Source organism: Pelobates fuscus, chromosome 9 (genome assembly GCF_036172605.1).
Source record: "Pelobates fuscus isolate aPelFus1 chromosome 9, aPelFus1.pri, whole genome shotgun sequence".
Taxonomy (NCBI): domain Eukaryota; kingdom Metazoa; phylum Chordata; class Amphibia; order Anura; family Pelobatidae; genus Pelobates; species Pelobates fuscus.
Window position 1 is genome coordinate 122,023,202 of NC_086325.1, and position 21,710 is coordinate 122,044,911.

The following is a 21,710-nucleotide window of genomic DNA, read 5'->3' on the forward strand; positions in this document are numbered from 1 at the left end:
CTATTCCTATTTCAAGCTCTACCTGTTAGGGTCACCAAAAGAGATATAGCCGACATCCAGAAAGCAATAGACGAGTTTATATGGCAGGGAAAAAGACCCCGGATAGCCAGGGCAGTGCTATACAACCCCAAGTGGAGGGGAGGCCTGGGATTGCCTCACCTATACCACTGCTATCTCGCAGCGCAGATAGCGCAAATAGCACACTGGCACAGCCCTGCGGGCCAACATCAATGGGTAGACATAGAAACAACCCTGATGGGTGAGGACCCACCGCAACTACTAATATGGGCCCCCAAAAACTACAGGGTGCTCCTCAAAACCACCTGCCCAGCAATCCTAAACTCTATAGAAGTATGGGACAAAACTGCCACAAAATACCAGCTCATGAATAATCCCTCTCCCATGACACCGGTACTGCACAACAGAGCGTTCCCACCGGGATTATGCACAACAGCTTTTAAAAATATAGAGGCCACGGGGATACAAAGATATACACACCTGTACCAAGACAAACAGGTAATCACCTATGACTATCTAAAGACTCTAACACCCCTAACGACCCGTGACTTCTTCCGCTACATCCAAATCCGTGACTTCGCACAAACCACGGAAGTCAGGACAGCAATCTCCAAACAAAAAAACGTTTTCGAACGCATGTGTCTTAATGAACGCATGCCGATGAAAATGATCACAACTCTATACAATCATATAGGGGAGGAGTCGGGGGAATGGGGTACATTAACCTACACAGACAAGTGGGAAATGGATCTGGGCGAGAAACTGGAGGGAGAGGAGTGGCGAGACATATGGGAAGCAAGCTCCAAGATATCCATATGCACCACACTACAGGAACAAATGTATAAAATTCTATTCCGATGGTACACCACCCCGACAAAACAATGCCACATGGGACTAAGCCCATCAGACACATGTTGGAGACTGTGCGGGGAAAAAGGCACATACATCCACATGTGGTGGCAATGCCCCAAAGTTAAAACTTACTGGAAAGAGGTGACAGACCAGAACTCACGCATCCTACAGAAAAAACTGACAGCAGACCCATGGGCTTGCCTCCTATCCAGGCCGACAGAAGGGCTAGACAAATATAGCCAAAGACTATTAAACTTACTGAACCTGGCAGCACGCAGGGCTTTGGCGCAACACTGGAATAAGTCAGACACCCCACCCATCACACTAGTACAGACGAAAATTAGAGACAACTGCCTGATGGACAGATTAATGTCCAAGGTGCGAAATACTACACCCACTTACCAAAAAGTATGGGCATTATGGGAACAATTCAACACCTGAAAGCTGGGGAAAACTCACACAGTAGAGACGAACCCAACACAGAGACAAAACAAACCGCAACACAGAAGGGTATAACAAGAACCAACCACAGATTGCACTTACACACAGGAACACGAAAAGCGGATCACTCATCCCTATAGAACACCACTACGTGACATATGTTAACTGAGTTTATTACGTTTATTCTTTGTATGTTTTTATTATATATGTAATACATGATACAAAAAAAAAAAAACAGACGGTTACCAAGACACCATCGGGCTTCTGCGCAAGCCAAACAATGCATATTTGTCGCTATGTAACTGTCATCACCAAAATAAAGAATTGAAAAAAACAAACGGAATTTCACAATCTTCTTTCTTTACTAGAACTATTGGAACTTAACGTTAGAGATTTGGATTTGAGTAGTTGGAGCAGATGCGGAATTAGTCTTCTCTCTTTATTTTTTCTGAGGGCGTTTTAATGCCCTTCCATTCCTTTACAGACCACTTATTCCCTTGCCCCAGGGGAAGTATTTACATATTTGAGAGTCAGAAGTTACTTATTCTAGATTAAAATGACTTCACTGATTTTTTAGAGAATCATAACACTCAATAAAGAATATGCCGGTCACTTAAATTTCTTAGCGTAAATGATATTTTTGTGAAAGAGCCTCCAATACCGAAATGGGAATTTGATTTTAAGATAAGTTTGAGCCACATATCTGGAAACAAAGCATCAAACGGGTTAAAAAAGGTATACATTGTGTAAATTTGATTGAGTTGTACTTTAAAGTATTATACAGGTGGTACATGGTCCCATCTAAATTAAACAAAATGTATACTGATCACACCGACCAATGCTGGAGATGTAGCAACGCTAAGGGATCGGATCTCCATATTTGGTGGAGTGTTCGAGGCTGGACACTTTGAAAAAAAATCTAAAAAGACTCCTCTAAAATATTCTGGGGAATATTTTCACTTTCACTTAATCTAATGATCCATATATGCTGGCAGCTAAAATATGCATAGCCAGAAATTGGAAAAAACAAGGACACCAAAACTGTCATGAAATAACATCTCAAATTAATTACCAAGGCTCTATGGAAAAATTTGATTTTTTGATGAATATTCAATTGAATATGTACAAAACTATTTGGGGGAAATGGTTAACTTCTTCCTATACTAATATTTTCTAGAGGTTTAAACAAGACTTATTTTCTTTGAATTTCCCACTTAACTGATTTTAAGAGTTAGTCCCGATTTCTCAACTACCTACCCCGCGTCTGAATGATTGATGACTGCAGTATGAATATGGATGGAATGTTGACTGATTTTACTATAAAATATCTCTGATGCATTGCGACTGTTGTTAAAACATATATACTTGCAATAATGTCAAGTTCTTATTTTGTACTTAATATGCGTCATACTTGAATAAATATGATATATAAAAAAAAAGAAACATAGAGTGTGACGGCAGATAAGAACTATTCGGCCCATCTAGTCTGCCCACTTTTCTAAATACTTTCATTAGTCCCTGGCCTTATCTTATAGCTAGGATAGCCTTATGCCTATCGCACGCATGCTTAAACTCCTTTACTGTGTTAACCTCTACCACTTCAGCTGGAAGGCTATTCCATGCATCCACTATCCTCTCAGTAAAGTAATACTTCCTGATATTATTTTTAAACATTTGCCCTTCTAATTTTAAGACTTGAAAGCTTATACTTGCATAGCTCTGAAATATGTGAGTGGTGGTGATTACTTTTGTAATATATATATATATATATTGTGGTGGAATCTCGGTAAAAATAAATTTAGTAGGCCGAGATTACCACGTGGCATGTGTACGTGCATATGCTGACGTATCGATCAGTTGGTTGCACGAGGCAAGATACGATCAGTAGTGTACGGAGCATGTGCAAGAATACAGGATGTAGTATTCCCCTCCTCCATTGTGCTGGACAGGCCATGCGGTCAAGCAGGAAGTTAATTCTTATTTGTATTGATTGGTTAAGAGAATGTGCGGGTGGAGCTTAATATGGGAGGAGTTATGTGCCTATATAAGGAGCCTGCACTATTGTCCGGGGCTCAGAACTTGCTGTATTTTGGTGACATTAGTCCCTCTGAGTCCCGATCGGTGATCCAATAAAGATTCTCTTCCTTCCTGAAGAAACCTGTGTCCATCTCTCTGTGCTTGGCTTCCGTCAGTTTCTCCGGTATCAATATATATATATATATATATATATATATATATATAAATATAGCAAAAGTGTATTTTATATTATTTTTATTGTTGTGGTTTTTTTTGTTTGTTTTTTGTAGCGCATAACTCACTTTTCTTTTTAAGTCTTTATTTTTCTGCATAACAGTCATTTCCAGTTTATATTATACTGGAAAGCTTCTTCTCCTAGAACCGCGTCTATTCCTTCTGTGACGTTTGTTGTTTATTCCTTTTTTAATCCCTTACCTATTTCCTTGTATAGCAGCATAATATATACCATTTAAGTGCCTGTCACACATATAACACCTTCTAATTCTAAATTCGACAACTGCTTAGCACACCTCCGAAGGCTTGATATAGCATTTAAATATAACTCATCTTTATGAACAGCATAACTGCTCCATATTACATCTAAATATAACTTTTTTTCTTGAGACATGTAACATATCCAAATGCTCCATGTAACCTTTACATAAATGACCTTACATAAGAACGAGACACATTTTATCACTATCTGTTGTTGCTTATACTCATCCTTATGAAACAGCCTTATGGAACATCCTTTTACTCCCTCTACATCATTTGGAAGATTAATATAATTCTGGTTCTTTTATGCACTATATGGTCTAAAATATGTACTCTCCTATACATATAGCATAGACATGGTGTAGATATTTATATACTCTTACCCCCAGAGATGGTGATGGTTTACAACTCCCCAAATTCTTTGAATGTGTCACGGTACCTGCCACACCAGTACGTCATTTTGCAGCCTATTCTAGTGTCCCATGTCATTACGGCATTATTTTGAATGCAGATCATTCCAACCTTGCTTCATTTTATCCTCCTCTCCTCATTTCCACCTACCAGTGACATTCAAGTGACTTCGCTCTTGCAACATTTGGCATCACAAGACTGCCACAGACCGACTACTTGAGCCTGCTCCACATACTCCATACTGTTATAGTTTCCCTTGTGGTGATCCGAAAGTGCTTTGTTTTATTATTCTAAGTCCTGGTATTATGACTTCTCGTTATTTGTGCATTCAGTTCAAACAAATCACGATTAATCAAAATTCTGGGAGATCAGCATTTTATCGATGCATGTTTAGGTGAGTGCAGTCTTTCTGTATATATATTTGGGAGTCCAGACCATCTCCCTTGAATTTTCACCCATACCTGCTATAGGTGCCTCATTCCAGGGCCCTAATTAACTTTGCACTGCAGAGATCTCCAAGAGAGTAGGTTGGCTAATCTTGTCAGAGCATGCATTTGGTCATTAGAATAATACCTGCCAAAAATTGGGTCAGTGAGTGCGCTGGACTCAGTACAAAATATATACATACTATTTATTATAATGTACATCATTTACAGCACACTAATTGGACGATTTTCACCCCATTTTGGTGCGTCCAAATCATGTTCCCCAAATTGTTGCATGGACAAGATTCCATGCAATGCGAGATTCATCAGAACTGAAATACCACATTGACGAAACGTAAATCACCGAAACAATTTATTTTTTGGACAAACCACATTTTTCCACTGTACACAAGTCTACTATTCTCCTTTCTGTAATCCTTGACCCTATGTTGTTTTACTATTTTTGCTCCTTTATTTGACCAGGTGTGACTTGAGTTCTGTGTGTTGAGCCTGGTGTTATCATGACAGAATGCAATAAATGCAATATGCACACCTATGACCAGTTGCCCACTCTGGCTATTTGCAAGTGCTATGGCTGTTTGCCCAGTATGACTATTTTTTTTGACAATCTTTATTTAGTTACATTTCCATGTCAAAGGTGGGTAATAACAATAGGGGTATAACGTTTGCTTTCATCCACACGCAGGTGGTATAATTGGTGAACAAAGTGGAAGCATCAGAACAACAACTGTAACTGTCTGGTATATTCCAGAGTGGTGTCATGCATCGTTGCTTAGCAGAAAGACAGTCATCGGCCCGCTAAACAATCTACATTTATTTGTATTATAAACTCTTAGGATTGTTATAAATTTTATATTTTTTTTTTTTTTTTTTTTCTAAATTATTTTCTGTCGTACAAAAGGTATTGTGAGTTTTGTCAGTCAGGGAAAATACATTTTGCATGAGCAGGTAGCGCAACCCGTACAAGGCTGAACCCCTGACATAGCACCGACCCGGCGGCAAGAGCCTTCCCGTTGGGTCCCCAAGCTTGTGAGGTGTGTGCCCGCATTTTCTCAGCCCTCTAACGAAGTCCGGGTAGTGTCCCAGGTCTGTGCGGTGGTTATCCGCCAGGGGCTATCCCTCCGGTGGTCTGAGCTGTTTGGGGTGTCCAGTTAACGTTTGGGCCAGGTTATCTAGTTTCCCGGCGTCCCTATAAGGATCTGTCGTCTTAAAGTGTACCCTCCCCTCAGCAGACTTCTGAGAAACGTGTCAAGGTAGGCTTATGGGAGGTCATCTGAGTAACCCAATGTCTGGGGAGAGCCTCAGTTTTACGCAGTGTCATTCTGCCTGCTGTGCATGCGCTATGTAGGGCAAGTCACGGGAGCATCGGGATCCGGCTATGTGCCGGGGACCTAGTGGTTCTGTTTCTCAAAGCCTGTGCTGTGCTACCGGTTGATTCAGGTTGTCAGTCCTGGACAGTTCCAGGTCTCTGCAATATGGGTGAGTAGGTCAGGTGGGAGTTAAGTCGTCTCGTTATCAGTCTAGGTCATGGGGAAGACTGTCGGTTGTCAGAGAGGGATAGGTGGTGGGTGTCTATGTTCTTGAAAGGCAGTGTGAGTGTTGTGGTGTACTGCAGGTTTCAACTAAGTTGGTGTGGGGGCCACCGTTCTGTCAGCCACGTAGTGGTCCATGGATACCAGGTCAATGCACACTGCTCCGGTCTCCCGTGTAGGTCAGCTGTCAGGGACTCCATTGTGTGTATGTCTTCTACCGTCGCTACCCACTGCCTCAAGGTGGGCGGATGAGGGATTTGGTGGCGTTGAGGAGGGGCAATTCCAGGGATTTTTTGTATGCTTTTAGTGGGCTACGGGTGTGATGCAAGAGCATCGGTAAGGGTGCCAGGGGAATGTCGGAGCCTGTGATGTTGGTGATCTCCCTTCTAATTTGTTCCCAGTAAGGGGCGATTACTGGGCATGACCACCACAAGTGGATGTAGGTGCCAGGGTGTGTACCGCAGTGCCAGCATACGTCTGATGTGGCGCAGTGCATGCGGTGTAGTGTGTCTGGCGTTCTATACCAGCGTGTGAGCACTTTATAGTTCAGTTCCTGAAATTTTGAGCTAATGGAGCATTTGTGCGTGAGGGTGAAAATCTTGTCCCAGTCTTGTGTAGTGAGTGTCACTCCCGCATCTCTTTCCAAGTGGTCTTTAAACCTAAGCTCGACATCCCTAGTCGTCCGGGCCATGAGTAGTGTGTAAAGTGTTGAGATACCCCTGGTGATGTGTGTGCGGTGTACGCACAGGGTCTCGAAGTCGGTTAGGGGTCTGTGTATGTGCCCGGCAAGGAGGAGTAGTATGATTTAATTTGGCAATACCTGAACTGTTCTAGAAATGAGGGTGTTCTGTCGGGACAAAGCTCTCCGAGCGTTTTGAGACCGTTGGTACTGAGCCACTGGTGTAGATATGGCCAGTCCGACGGCTGAAGTCAGGCTAGGTCCCCGCGCGTCAGCGTATCTGCCAAGTCCGGGTTATGTGTGAGCGGGGTTAGGGGGCTGGGTGCAGTGGTGAGTTGGAGACGGTATCGGGTAGCCCCTCCGACTGTTCTAATTCTAGAATGACCCATTGTTTGGTGGGATGTTGTGCGTGCCAGTCTATAAGTCTGTGTAGGTGTGCCGCTCGGTAATAGGACTCTACGGAGGGCAGGCCAGTTCCTCCCCGCGGTTTTGGTAGTTCCAGTGTTGTTCTTTTGATGCGCGTAGGGCGTGAATTCCAGACAAATTTGCGGATGGCGGTCGTCAGGGAGCGAAAAAACGCTCTGGGGACCGCGATCGTCACCGTCTGGAATAAGTAAAGCAATCTGGGCAGTAGGTTCATTTTGACTGCATTAATGCGTCCAAACCAAGAGATATACTGTGGGGCCCATTTTCTCATATCTGCCTGTATCGTTTGCAGCAGCGGGTGGTAGTTTTGATGGTACAATTGGGTCAAGTCTTTAGGTAGCCAGATACCCAGATATTTCAATTTGGCGGGGCACCACTTAAAGCGGAATTGGGTATGCAGCGTCGAGGGTGGGTCCTGTGGGGCAGGCAGGTGGAGGGCCTCCGATTTATCTGTGTTGAACTTAAGGTTAGATAGAAGGCCAAACCTGTGGAATGCGGCCAGAAGATTAGGGAGTGAGACCCGCGGCAGGGTGAGAAAAAACAACATGTCGTCCACGTACGCGGCCACCCGGTACTCTCGACGACCGACAGTGAACCCCGTGATACCCCCATCCCATCTGACCGCTCCCAGGAAGGGTTCCAGGGAGAGGGCAAACAGGAGGGGGGACAGTGGACACCCCTGACGGGTTCCATTTCGAATGGAGAAGGGGGCGGACAATGCTCCATTCACCCGTATCTGAGCCGTAGGGCTTGTGTACAGGGAGAGGACCCAAGCTCGCATGTGTGGACCGAATCCCATATGTGTGAGCGTTTCCTCTAAGTACACCCAGTCTACACGGTCAAATGCCTTCTCTGCATCCGTCGAGAGCAGGAGTAGCTCCCGACGTTGCGACCGGGCTACTTGCAGAATGTTGAGGGCTTTGATGGTATTATCCCGTCCCTCCCTCCCGGGGATATACCCAACCTGATCCGAGTGTACTAGGTGTGGCAGGTGTTTCGCAATTCGGAGGGCCAGGGTCTTGGCGAACAGTTTGAGATCGGCATTGAGCAGGGATATGGGGCGGTAACTAGCGCAGAGCGTTGGATCTTTGCCTTCTTTGGGGATTACCGTAACAATGGCCGCTAGAGTGTCGGTGGGAAAGCGCTCCCCGTTATGTAGTGTGCTAAGACCCTGTAGGAGGTTTGGCAAAAGGATATCACGGAACGTCCGCAGGTATGCCAGCGGGAGGCCATCTGGGCCGGGTGCTCTGTGGGCTTTGGAGACTTTTAATGCCGCTGCTATTTCGTCTATCGTGAGAGGTCGTTCTAAGTCCTCTACCATCTCGGGGGTCAGTTGTCGTACTATGTGTTGGTCCAAGTACTCGGCTATTCGGTTGCGGCGTTGGGCCTGTGCGGCGCCCGGTGCAGGCTGAGGGATGTTATACAAGTCGGTGTAAAAGTCCACAAAGGCACGTTGGATACCGTCAGGTAAGCTGATTCCGGTTCCGTCTCTCGTTTTGAGTGTGTGTATGTGGTTGGACCTACGTCTGTCCCGGAGTTGTCGGGCTAAGAGCCTGTCGCTTTTATTAGAGTACTCAAAGAAGTGTCGGGCCGACTTCCTCAGAGTGCGCAAGAGCTAAAATGTCTCGTCTCCGCCTCCTAAGCTCCGTCAGTTGGTGGAACTCATCGTCCCTCAGGTTATGCTTGTGTGCCTGTTCTAAGGTGGTGATTTGTGTGTGTATGTTGTGTGAAGAAATGACTATATTATTCGATATTTTGTTGCATAGTTCTTGCTTTTTTGTGTATTTTTCATTCGGCAGATGGGACTGCCGAACAGAGACCACCCCTGGCTCACTTAACTTCAAAGCCGGCATCACTTTCACCCTCTATGTGTGCGGTCAGCGTTCGTACTGTCGAACGCCACGTGGCAGAGAAAACCGCGGCCATCTTTTTTTTTCGCCAAACAAAGGCAGCGGGACTTGGTCGTCGAGTGTCTGGAACTAAAATCGGACACTCGACTTCCCAAACACCGGTCTCAATCATGCGAACGCTGGAACTAGTGATACCTATTAGCTAGGAGAGCGCTATTCGGTACAAATATGCACACAAATGAGGGGAACAATCGCTGCTAGGAGCCAGGGGAATTCATTCGGTACTTTTATGCATTTCTTCCCTTTTTCTGAAGTGACCGGCAAAACCACACGAACCTCTGGAACTATTTTGGGCAGTCCGCCCACAGTGAACCGGTCACAAAGGACTTCCATACTTTTTGCGAACCCCTGAACCGATCCGGGTGAAATTTGGATATGTTGGTCACCCGGATCGGGGCTATCAGGGGATATAGTATTTGTGGGGATACCCCAGGTATAAAGGGGTGTTCCAGAAATTGGGGAAAATAGTGAATTTTCAGCCTGGAGATAATTAGGTTGTTACTATATCAGACCTGATTATCTCCAGGACTAGGGGAGGGAACTGCCTGTTTGTATTGGGTGTGTTTTATATTTTTACTGTTCGGGATTGGATAAATGTTACTCCTCCCTGTGGGATGTCCCCTTGCATGGGGACCTGCATAAAAAGCCATGTGTGTGAATAAACGTTAGTTCTGCTTGTATCCTGAACCTGGACTCTGACTGTTATTTGGAATTCGTATGCTGTAACAAGGGAATTATCTTATGCAGCTGTTATATTCCGTATGGATTTCGTTCCTGTAACTACCGAACCGGACTCTCGCTACCTTAGGCTCTGACCGTCCGGGAGGAAACTACCGAACTCGGTTTGGTTAAACTTGGTTTCCTTACATGTTGGTCAATTGTTCCATTGCCGTTCCGCGGGTTTATGTAGGGGGGACTGGATGCGTACCGAAACAGGGGCGTGGTCAGAGTCCGTTATAAGCCCTATGTTGGCTCGCTGGAGCAGTGGCAGGGCCTCCTGTGCCATTAGGATATAGTCAATTCGGCTGTAGCGCTGATGGACAGCCGAATAGAAGGTGTAGTCTCTGGTGTCCGGGTGCGCCACCCTCCAGCAGTCAGCCAAGCCACAGCGGGCCAGCGCCCTCCCTGTTGAGCGTATGCAGTGGCCTGGTATCGAGGTTTCACCTCTGGATGTATCTAACCTAGCGTCCAGGGGCATGTTGAGATCCCCCGCCACTATCAGGAGGCCGTCCCTGAATTTGTTTAGTGAGGCAACTGTTTTAGCTAGGAAGAAGTGTTGGCGTCTGTTAGGTGTGTACAAGCAGGCAAAAGTGTATGTGGTCTGTGCGATTGTTCCCTTAATAAAGATGTACCTACCCCCTGGGTCTGTCTTCTGCTCTAAGCGGACTAATGGGACCGTGCTGGAGAGTAGGATTGCTACCCCAGCCTTTTTCCCGTCTGGGTGATTGGCATAAAATCCTGTGGGGTATCGGCCATTTATAACAGTCGGAGCGTCCGCGCCATGGAAGTGGGCTTCCTGTAGAAACGCCACAGAGGCACGTTCAGTCCACAGTGTGCGGAGTAGTTGGGACCTCTTTTCTGGGATATTGAGGCCTCGCACATTGTTGGACCATAGGGTCAGTGGCGTCGGCCTATAGTTGGAACCCATCGCTGGCGGTGTGTAGTGTGAAGTGTGTGTGCAGGTGGATGTGCGTAGATAATAGGGGGAGGGAAGGAGGGGTAGTGTTAGTCCGAAGTCTAGGAAGGGGGAAAGTCTGTCCGAGAATAGGGTAACTTTGACTCGTCTCGGGTTTTGTCGCCTACCGGTGTCAGGTCCCTAAGGGGAGAGTAACCTCAGTGGCCTCCGAGTATATGTACAAGTGAGTCCGTTACGTGGGGTATGTGGTCCCTCTGGTCTGGGTCGTCTGTAAATGTCGTGGCAAGCTCTTCCCTTGGCTCCCAGCTCACCAGTCGCGTTGGGCGGTAATTCTGTCCGAGCATGCACCCGACCCCGGGAGCCCCACCCACTCCAGTCGTCCCCCCCCCTCCGCCGCCCATGGGCGAGCTACCAAGATGACAAGGGCCCCCGAGTCTACGTCACTGTGCTACTATGTCTAAACATTCCGTACATTGCCTAAGCAAACATTAACAAACATATTAAACCATATAACATGTACAGTAAACAATTGTGGAGCGCGGGTCCCCAACCCCACCACCCCCGTGTGCTCCCCGTATCCCCACCCCAGCGACACCCCCCCATCACTGAGACTCCCATAGCAGTCCAGAAGGTGCATGAGTCCGGGTTATCAAACAGGCCCAACCGGCTAAATCTTTGGTATTAAATCTTCTCGGCGGGCCGCCAAAAAAAAAAAAGAAACAACAAAAAACTTTTGCTTGGTGGTAGACCCCCGGATCCCACCCTCACTCCACCCCCCACCCAAAGTTAGCTAGTGATCCCGGGCCGCGGCGGCTGGGCTAGTCTTTGCGTGGCATGTTCAGGCAGAGTCCATCCCATGGGGGGTACCCCCAATGGATGTGAGGCTGCGGCTAGGCCACCCCTTGCTAGTGTGGGCCATAACCCCGGATTTCGGGTGTGGGTCAGGGGGTAGAGTACATACCAAGATGTGCCACGGCTTCTGTCGGACCAGTGGAGGGTTGTGTCCGTGCAAGGCGTCCAACTCCCACAGGTGCTTCCATGGGTTGGTGGCCAGGCCACCGGAGTCGTCTCGTGGTTTCGTCCTGCAGTGGCTGGGAGGTCACCGACGTGGGGGCAGGACAGCGGTCGGGGCAGCAGGGAGGGTGATTAGTGACCTGTAGAGTAGGGCTTCATTATTCTTCGTGGCTGTCCGGGCCGCCCCGCCGAAACCCGCTGCCTGTGAGGCCCGTGCCCGGCCTGTCGTTAGCGGACCGTGGATGCTGTGGTTGTCGCTCCAGGACCCAGTTGGGGACTGCCACTGCGGGTAGGCCAGCGGCTCGTATGAAGTGCGGTACGTCCGCGGGCCAGCGGATAATGTGCCAGGTAGAGCCAACCTTCGCCTGCAGGCTGAAGGGGAAGCCCCATTTGTAAGGGATCCTCCGTTCTCTGAGGATGGCAGTTAGTGGGCGTAGCGCCCTCCTGGCCTCCAGCGTGAGCGCGGAGAGGTCTTGATAGAGCGATACCTGTCCGTCTCTGAAAGTGATGTGCTGTTGATTTCGCGCCGCTCTCATGATGTCGTCTTTTAAGGCGTAGGAGAGCAGGCAGCAGATTACATCTCTCGGTGGTCCCTCAGTGGACATAGTTCTCAGCGCTCTGTGGGCTCGTTCGATGCCATATTCTACCGGGGCTCTGTCCCCCAGAATATGGGTGAACAGGTCAGTTAGGAGAGCGGGTAGCGTTTCGTCGGCGTTTTCGGGTAGGCCCCTTATGCGGATATTATTTCTCCGCCCGTGGTTGTCCAGATCTTCAAGCTGTCTCCTCAGGTCTAGGAGGACATTGCCCTGTCTGGAAGTGGCTGTGTCTGTGGCTTGTTGGTGCTGTACAGTCTGGGCTCTGTCTGCTTCCAGGGCCTCAACCCGGTGTTCAAGGGCTGTCAGGTCTCTCCTCACCTCCATCACTTCCTCCCTGATTGCAGTCCTGATTTCAGCCAGCATGTCGGCCTTGTCCGCCCTGGACAGCATATTGGCAGTGATCTGGGCCACATCTGCAGCAATTTGGGTTAGGGATTCCCCTCTGGGCGAGCCCTGCGTCTGGCTGTCTGAGCTGCAGGCTCCTGGGGATGCCGGCGCCATTTTGGCTGCGGCCGGCGCGGACCGCATGTCTCGCGGCGTGCAGACATAGCCGTCCATGGGGCCCGAGGTGCGACCCAGGGAAGTGGCTTGTGAGGGACCTGGCGTGTGGGGTCTCCGGGATTTACGGGATTTAGTATATATTCTTTACTCTGAAGTGCATAACTTTACATTTATCAACACTAAATTGTATCAGCCCGTTGAGTGCCCAGTTCCCTTATCTATTTACATGTGACAAGTATAGACAAACAATTTCTACCAATATTTAATTAAATTATGGGTCAAGAATCATGTTTCCTCTATTTTGAGAAACAATCACTTAAATGTTTGTTTTCTCTCAACAGCAGCCACAGCAGGGGGTGAAAGATTTAAGTTAATGGACTTAACCCCTTAAGGACACATGACATGTGTGACATGTCATGATTCCCTTTTATTCCAGAAGTTTGGTCCTTATGGGGTTAAAGGGATTTGATAAGTAACAAAACCACTACAGCTAGCTCTACTAGCTTTGTTGCGTAGCCAACCCTTGCTCAATCATCCCTCGATTTACAAATGTTCTTCCCAGGGCCAAGGGACTGCACCCACCTGAGTAGATTTAACACTTCCATGTCAGTTTTGTCCAAATTAACTACATTAATTGTCTGAGAGTGCTGGGGGTGGAGTGCAAACCTATATCCATAACCCTAATTTTAATCCTAACTTTAACACTAAATATTATAATTCCTGGTGTATTGCACACCCTAACCACAGCCTTAAAGGTAACCCTATGTCTACTTATATTAAATGACCTTGCTGAGTAGACCTATTCAGAAACAGTCTGTTTACAAGACATCAGGTTACTGATCTCTACTAGCATCACACATACCACAAGGCATACCCCCACAAGGGTGGCCCCTGAACACATAAAAAGAGTTTACCATTTACTATCCCTATAAAAGATTTTAATAGGGAATGTAACAGGACACTCCATTCCCTAAATCCAACAATAAATAAAAATCACTGTTTAGTATTTAGTCTCTTGTTGTGAGACTTAAAAGCCCTCTCTTTTTAACCCTGCCCAGATTTTATGTGATTGTCAAATCACAGACTTTTCAATGCAGCTCTATGAGAAGATTTGGAAGGCGGGTGCTCTGGGCAACTTCTGCCTCTTGAGTTTAGCTCCACTGAGATAACCAAACCAGGAAGTAACAGGGCCCAGTTATCTTACTGACAGCCATGGAGGTGTAACAAAGTTAATTTAGAAAATTTCAAATTTCTATTGAAAACTGTATTTTTTGTCAAATGAAAAAAAAGAGGACACACTCTTTACACATAAACAGGGTCATCTTTAATATTGAATGGCAAGCATTTGCTTTGGCCCCCTGGACCCTGCTACCTTTTGCATCTTTAAAAGGCCACCGCACCCGACCGGACCCCTGCTGACAAATGCCCACTGGATGGTCATTTGGGCAGATAAATTACTTTTTGGCCAGCAGCGGGGCCCACAGGGCAGCTGCTTTGGGCCTGGGGCAGCTACCCCGTTACCCTTGGGTTAAAGACGGCCCTGCACATAGCACTTCTGCAACCTTAAGTGATTTAGGGATCTGGAGTGTCCCTTTAGACTGAAAACTACCTATGAGGTCTTGGTCCTTCTCTGAAGGTTGTTGGTACTGCTCAATCTGCCTTTCATAGGCGTGCGCATGGGGTGTGCCTGGGCACACCCTAATGCCTGTGGCATGCCTATTGATTGAGACCAACAGGGGAGATCTCAGGATCTCCCCTGTCGCTCTATCCAAGCGCCGGCTCTGCTCTAAGCCTCCATGGCCCTCCTGCCCACAGCAGCATGGAGGAAGCAGGAGAGGACCCGGGTAGCTCTTGCGAGCAGCTCCGCCGGGTTCCTCTCGCGAGGTCGGAGCGTTGCCGCGGCAACGCTCAGATCTCGCAAGAGTGAACTCTAGCCCCACAGGGTAGAGTTCACTCTCCACTGGACCACCAGGGATGGCAGCAGCACGGTCCCCCTTCCCTACATAAGGTAAGCAGGGAGGGGAGATATTAACTAAACGGTCCCCCCACCTCCACAATCACCCAAACATACAGCACACCCACAGCACACACACATGCAGCAACCTCACACACATACAGCACACCCACAGCACCCTCACACATACAGCACACACACACATACAGCGCACAGACACATGCAGCACCCACACACATACAGCACACACACACATACAGCTCCCACACACATACAGCACACACACAGCACCCACACACATACAGCACCCACAGTACACACACACATACAGCACCCACACACATACAGCACCCACAGCACCCACATACATACAGCACCCACACACATACAGCACACACACAGCACCCTCACACACCCAGCACCAGGGTCGTCTTTAACGCGGGGCAAACGGGGCAGCTGCCCCGGGCCCTGTCCCTGCCTGGGGGCCCAAGACAGCTGCTCCATTTGCCCTCTGCCCGCAAACTATGGGGGCCCATCGGGTGACCCATGTACTTAGGGCCACCCGGTGGGCCTGAGTCAGCAGGGGCCCGGTCGGGCGCTGTGGAGCTTTAACAGCGCGACCGGGCCCTTGCTTTTTCGGCAGCACTGGGAGGAAGTGACAGCCGTGCGTCACTTCCTCCCACAGAAACAGGAGCCGCGCAGGAGGAAGGAAATGCTCAGGAGGGGGCCAGGCCGGGAGCTTAACTCCCAGCCACCCCAGCCAGCCCACTGGACCCCAGGGAAGCCACCCTCCAGGAAAAGGTAAGAAACTGGAGGGTGGTTATCAAATTTTGCATGAGTGTGTGTGTGTGTGTCAGTAAATATGTATGTGTGTATGTCTGTCAGTGTGTCAGTATGTCTGTGTGTGTGTGTGAGTCTGTCAGTGTCTGTGTGGTTCAGTATGTATGTGTGTATGTGTGTTCCAGTATGGCTGTCTGTAAGTATCAAAATGTCTGTATGTGTGTATGTCTGTCAGTGTCTGTGTGTATGTGTGTTTCAGTATGTCTGTCTGTCTGTGTGTATGTGTGACAGAATGTCTATGTGTGAGTCTGTCAGTGTCCGTGTGGTTCTGTATGTCTGTGTTTGTCAATATGTCTGTCAGTGTATGTGTGTTTCAGTATGTCCATCTGTCTGTGTGTCTGTATTTGTGTCAGTGTGTGTTTTGGTGTATCTATATGTAGTCAGTGAGTGTAACTTTGTATCTGCATGTATGTCAGTGTTTGTATCTGTGTGTGTGTCTATGTGTGTGTCAGTGTATCTATATGTAGTCTGTGTGTATCTGTATGTTCTTGTGTGTATTTATATGCGGTCAGTGTGTATCTGCATGTGTGTCAGGTAGTGTATTTGTGTGTATCTATATGTAGTCAGGGGGGCCCAAGTAAATGCTTGCCCAGAGTCCAATCAAAATTAAAGCGGCACTGTCATGCCGAATCCCGTTTTTTTTTTAACCCCCCTCCCGCCTCCACTACATCTAATTGACCCCCTAGTCACCCCCAAATGCCCCTAAGCCCCCCACATTACCTATTTTTTATTCTTTATTTTCTGCCCCAATCTTTATTCAGGGCGCCGCCATCTTTGTGTGGGTAGGTGAAGTCCCTGTGGGACACGTCATCTGCCCACACTAGATAGCCTGTGAGATTCCCGCACATGCCCAGTGAAACACCTGGACATGCGAACGGGAATTTCACCTATTCATTCATTCATCAGACAGACGAATGAATAGAAAAAATCAAACGAACAAACAAACACCGAATATCAGTGTTCGTTTGTTTGTTCGGTTTATTACAAGGAGGGAGCTACCGGCGTGCAGCTCCCTCCTTGTAATATGTAAAGACAGAAGCGTCAGGGAGCAGTGCTCCCCACCACTTCATAAGCCCCCCAGGCCCCCCCTCACTCTATGGGGGTCAATATGACCCCCATAATAGCATAAGGGAGAATAAAATCTCCCCAATGCCCCTACTCGCTATACTGCGAGTAGGGGCATGTCCACTAAACAGTGAGCAGCCTGTGGCTGCTCACTGTAAAAAAAAATGGTAATAAGGGGTGGGGGGACCTACTGTCCTCCCCCCCGGCCCCAACCCCTGGGCGGCGGGAGGGGGCCATAATAGTAATGAGGGGGGGCTACTGTCCTCCCCCCCAGGCCCCCACCCCTGGGCGGCGGGTGGGGGCCAAAATGGTAATGGGGGGGACCTACTGTCCTCCCCCTCCGGCCCCCACGCTGTGCAAAATGACACAGAGCACTGTGATTGGATGACTTGAAATCCATCCAATCACAGTGCTCTGTGTCATTTTACACAGCGTGGGAAAGTTCTTTGGAATTTTCCCACACTTTGTAAAATGACATAGAGCACTCCGATTGTCTTAAACCCACCAATCAGAGTGTTCTTAGCATAATTGCAGGGCGGGGCAAGACTTTATAAGCCTTCCCCAGCCCTGCGGAGCTCAATCTGCGCGGAGCCCTCCATGGTGTCAGGGTACCTGTTGTCTCTACCTCAGAGGAGGTGAGATACTGAGAATTCCGTCCTCTCAGAAGAACTGACTCACTCGTTCCTCGCGGTCATTTCGGCCGTTTACACGCCGGACACCTCTGATCCGCCTCCTTTTATGACGCGGCTCTAGTAGCCGACGTCATGACGATTAGCCGTTCCGACCTGTCAATCAGTCCTGAGCTCGAATCAGGACTCGTCGGGGGCGTGATCATCTATCTGGAACCAGGGTATATAATGAGGTTTTGTGTATTGGTTCATTGCCCTGTCGTGGTTCTAGCTAGTCTAGTCACTCAGCGCTCTTACCTCTATTTTACTCTTTGGTTCTGACCCGGCTTGTTTATTCTACTCTGCTTACCTCTGTTACCCTTTTGACCCGGCTTGTCTCTCGTTTACCTGCTCTCTCGTTCCCTCGACCTCGGCTTGTCTCTAGACCATTCTTTGCTTACTCCTTACGTTAGTCCGGCCATTCTAAGGTCCGGTATACGTACCTACTACCTAGTTGTACTCTGCGTGTTGGATCCCTGTCCCGATCCTGACATTACGACAGGGCCATGGATCCTGCAGGTACAAACACTCAGGTCGGTTCTCCTGACTCTAGATTTGAGGCTATGGATCATAGAATGGACCAGATGGCTCTAGCATTGCAAGCCTTACTATCTCGTTCTAGTAACCAATCAGAAGAGATGCGTACTGCTTCCGTCTCTCCTGTAAGTTCAGGCCTAGAGGTAGCCACAGTAGGTGCTTCATCTCGTATAACTCCTCCTGTACGTTATGGTGGCTCTCCGGATACGTGTCGAGGTTTTTTAAACCAGATAGGTATTCATTTCGAATTACAACCCCGCTCCTACCCTACAGATAGGGCGAAAGTTGGATTTATAATCACACTACTCATTGATAAAGCTTTGAGATGGGCTAACCCTTTGTGGGAGAATGATAATCCGTTAGTCTATAATTATAATGCCTTTGTTACTGCTTTTAGAAGGACTTTTGATCCTCCAGGTAGAAAGGTTAATGCTGCTAGACTACTGTTACGTCTTAGACAACATAACCAAACCCTTGTTGATTATGCCTTAGAGTTCAGATCCCTGGCAGCAGAAGTCAGGTGGAATGAACAGGCTTACATGGACGTATTTCTAAACGGACTATCAGACCAAATTCTAGATGAGGTTGCCACAAGAGAGCTTCCTGAAAATTTGGAAGATTTAATTTCTTTTATTTCACGAATTGATGAACGGTTAAGACAGAGACAGAACACTCGAGATAGAACCCGTAGACCTTCCTTTAGACTAGCTCCCACATTTCAAAGTCCTGAATCTACAACTTTAGCGCTTCCAGAACCTATGCAGATAGGCAATACTCGTCTCTCAGAGGAGGAGAGACAGTACAGGAGAAGGGAGGGGTTGTGCATGTATTGTGGAGCAAGAGGTCACCTACGCCTAAATTGTCCTAACCGCCCGGGAAACGCTCGCACCTAAGTTCCTCCAGAGGACAGGCCTTGGGTGTTTCTATCTTGTCCTCTATACATGACTATAAAGATCATAGGCTTCTACTACCTGTTTCTTTAGTTTGGGAGAAGGGAGTACTTAATACCATGGCGTTGATAGACTCCGGAGCTGCTGAAAGTTTCATTGACCGAACCTTCGTCACTAAACACTCTATCCCATCCCAGCTAAGGGATACACCCTTGGCCGTTGAGGCCATAGATGGTAGACCATTATCTGAACCTGTTATTTCTCACGAGACCTTACCTGTTAACTTAACTGTTGGTATCCTACACGAGGAGGGTATATCTCTTATGCTCATTTCATCCCCTTTTGTTCCTATAGTCTTAGGGTATCCTTGGCTTAAGAAACATAACCCCATTATCGATGGGGAATTGGGTGAAATAATCTCTTGGGGCCAGGGTTGCCGAGACAGGTGCTTACAGAAGGTCTCACCGGTTTGCGTAGCTGACACACTGGTTAATTCTACCCAGTCTTCTGACTTACAAATACCACCCCTATACTTGGATTTAAGGGCAGTCTTTGACAAGAAGAATGCTGACACTCTACCTTCACACAGGTCCTTTGACTGCAAGATCAGACTCTTGCCCGGTACCATGCCTCCGAGGGGCACGGTATATCCTTTATCTACTAAGGAGAACCTAGTCTTAGAGGAGTATATTCGTGAGAACCTGGACAAGGGATTCATTAGGAGATCCTCCTCCCCTGCCGGGGCCGGGTTCTTTTTTGTGAATAAGAAAGATGGTACATTAAGGCCTTGTATTGATTATCGGGGATTGAATAAAATAACTATTAGAAATGCCTATTCGATTCCTTTGATTACTGAGCTCTTTGATCGTTTAAAGGGCTCCAAAATTTTCACCAAGTTAGATCTCAGAGGGGCGTATAACTTGGTGAGAATCCAACAGGGAGACGAGTGGAAAACAGCTTTCAATACCCGTTACGGGCACTATGAGTACACGGTAATGCCTTTTGGTCTCTGTAATGCACCAGCAGTATTTCAGGATCTGATTAATGAGGTTCTTAGGGAGTTTCAACATGATTGCGTTATCGTATACCTAGATGATATACTTATACATTCTAGTGAGATTGAGACTCATCACAGACAAGTCAGAAGGGTATTGCGCAAACTTCTACAACATGGATTATACTGCAAATTGGAGAAGTGTAGTTTTGACCAGTCTCAGATAAACTTCCTTGGGTACGTTATTTCTGGGGACGGGTTTAAGATAGATCCGGTTAAACTCCAGTCTATTTTAGATTGGCCTTTGCCCAGGGGACTCAAGGCCATTCAGAGGTTTATTGGATTCTCTAATTATTATAGGCGCTTCATTAAAGGTTACTCGTCTATTATTGCGCCTATTACTAATATGACTAGACAAGGGGCTGACACTAAGACTTGGTCTACTGAAGCTCTCGTTGCTTTCAAAACACTCAAGGATCGTTTCTCTTCAGCACCGATTTTGGTTCACCCTGACACGTCTTTGCCTTTTCTACTCGAGGTAGACGCCTCGGAGACGGGTATAGGTGCTATCTTGTCTCAAAGATTAGGTGTGGATAAACCATTACATCCATGTGGTTTTTTTTTCCAAAAAATTGTCTGGGCCTGAAAGCAGATATGACATTGGTGACAGGGAACTATTAGCGGTTATTATGGCCTTAAAGGAGTGGAGACATTTATTGGAAGGGACCTTGCACCCTGTTACTATTCTAACGGATCACAAAAACTTGTCTTATATTGGGGAAGCCAAGCACTTATCCGCCAGGCAAGCTCGTTGGTCCTTATTTCTCACTCATTTCAATTATGTGCTCACCTATAGACCTGGTTCTAAGAACTCTAAGGCCGATGCTTTGTCTCGCCAACATGAACCTTCTACTGTATCTGAGGCGGTTTTGTCATCTGTAGTTCCCAAGTGCAATATTATCGCCAACACGAATCTCAGGATACACTCTCCGTTGCTTGCCGAGATCATGAAAGTGCAGCATCTGGCTCCCAGACAGGTTCCCGGGGCAAGGCACTTCGTTCCTCCTGAACTTCAACCGGAACTGTTGCAATGCTTTCACAACAGCAAAGTGGCTGGGCATCCTGGCATACGTAAGACGTGTTCCTTGATTTCTAAAGATTTCTGGTGGCCTTCGTTACGTAAGGATATTAAGGATTTCGTCGGGGCATGTGAGGTCTGTATGAAGACTAAACAACCTCATACGCTTCCTTGTGGGCTCTTGCACCCCTTGGAGATCCCCGAGAGACCATGGTCTTGTCTGGCTATGGATTTCATTGTCGATTTACCTATTTCTAAAAAACAGACTGTTATTCTCACGGTGGTTGACAGGTTTACTAAGATGGCTCATTTCGTACCATTACCTAAACTTCCGTCTTCTCCCGAATTGGCTGAGATATTCGCAAGAGAGATTTTTCGTTTACATGGTATACCCTCCGAAATTGTCTCTGATAGAGGTTCCCAATTTGTTTCCCGTTTTTGGAAGTCCTTTTGTTCTCAATTGGGTATCAAACTGAATTTCTCTACTGCATATAATCCCCAGTCTAACGGAGCTGCTGAACCCACCAACCAAAAGATTGAGCAATATTTGCGTTGTTTTGTTTCCGAACACCAGGATGATTGGGTCGGTCTGATTCCTTGGGCGGAGTTTGCACACAACAATCTCGTTTGTGACTCTACTCGTTCTAGCCCCTTCTTCATGAACTATGGCTTTCATCCTCCTATTCTTCCCTCGGTTTCCCCTTCCCAAGG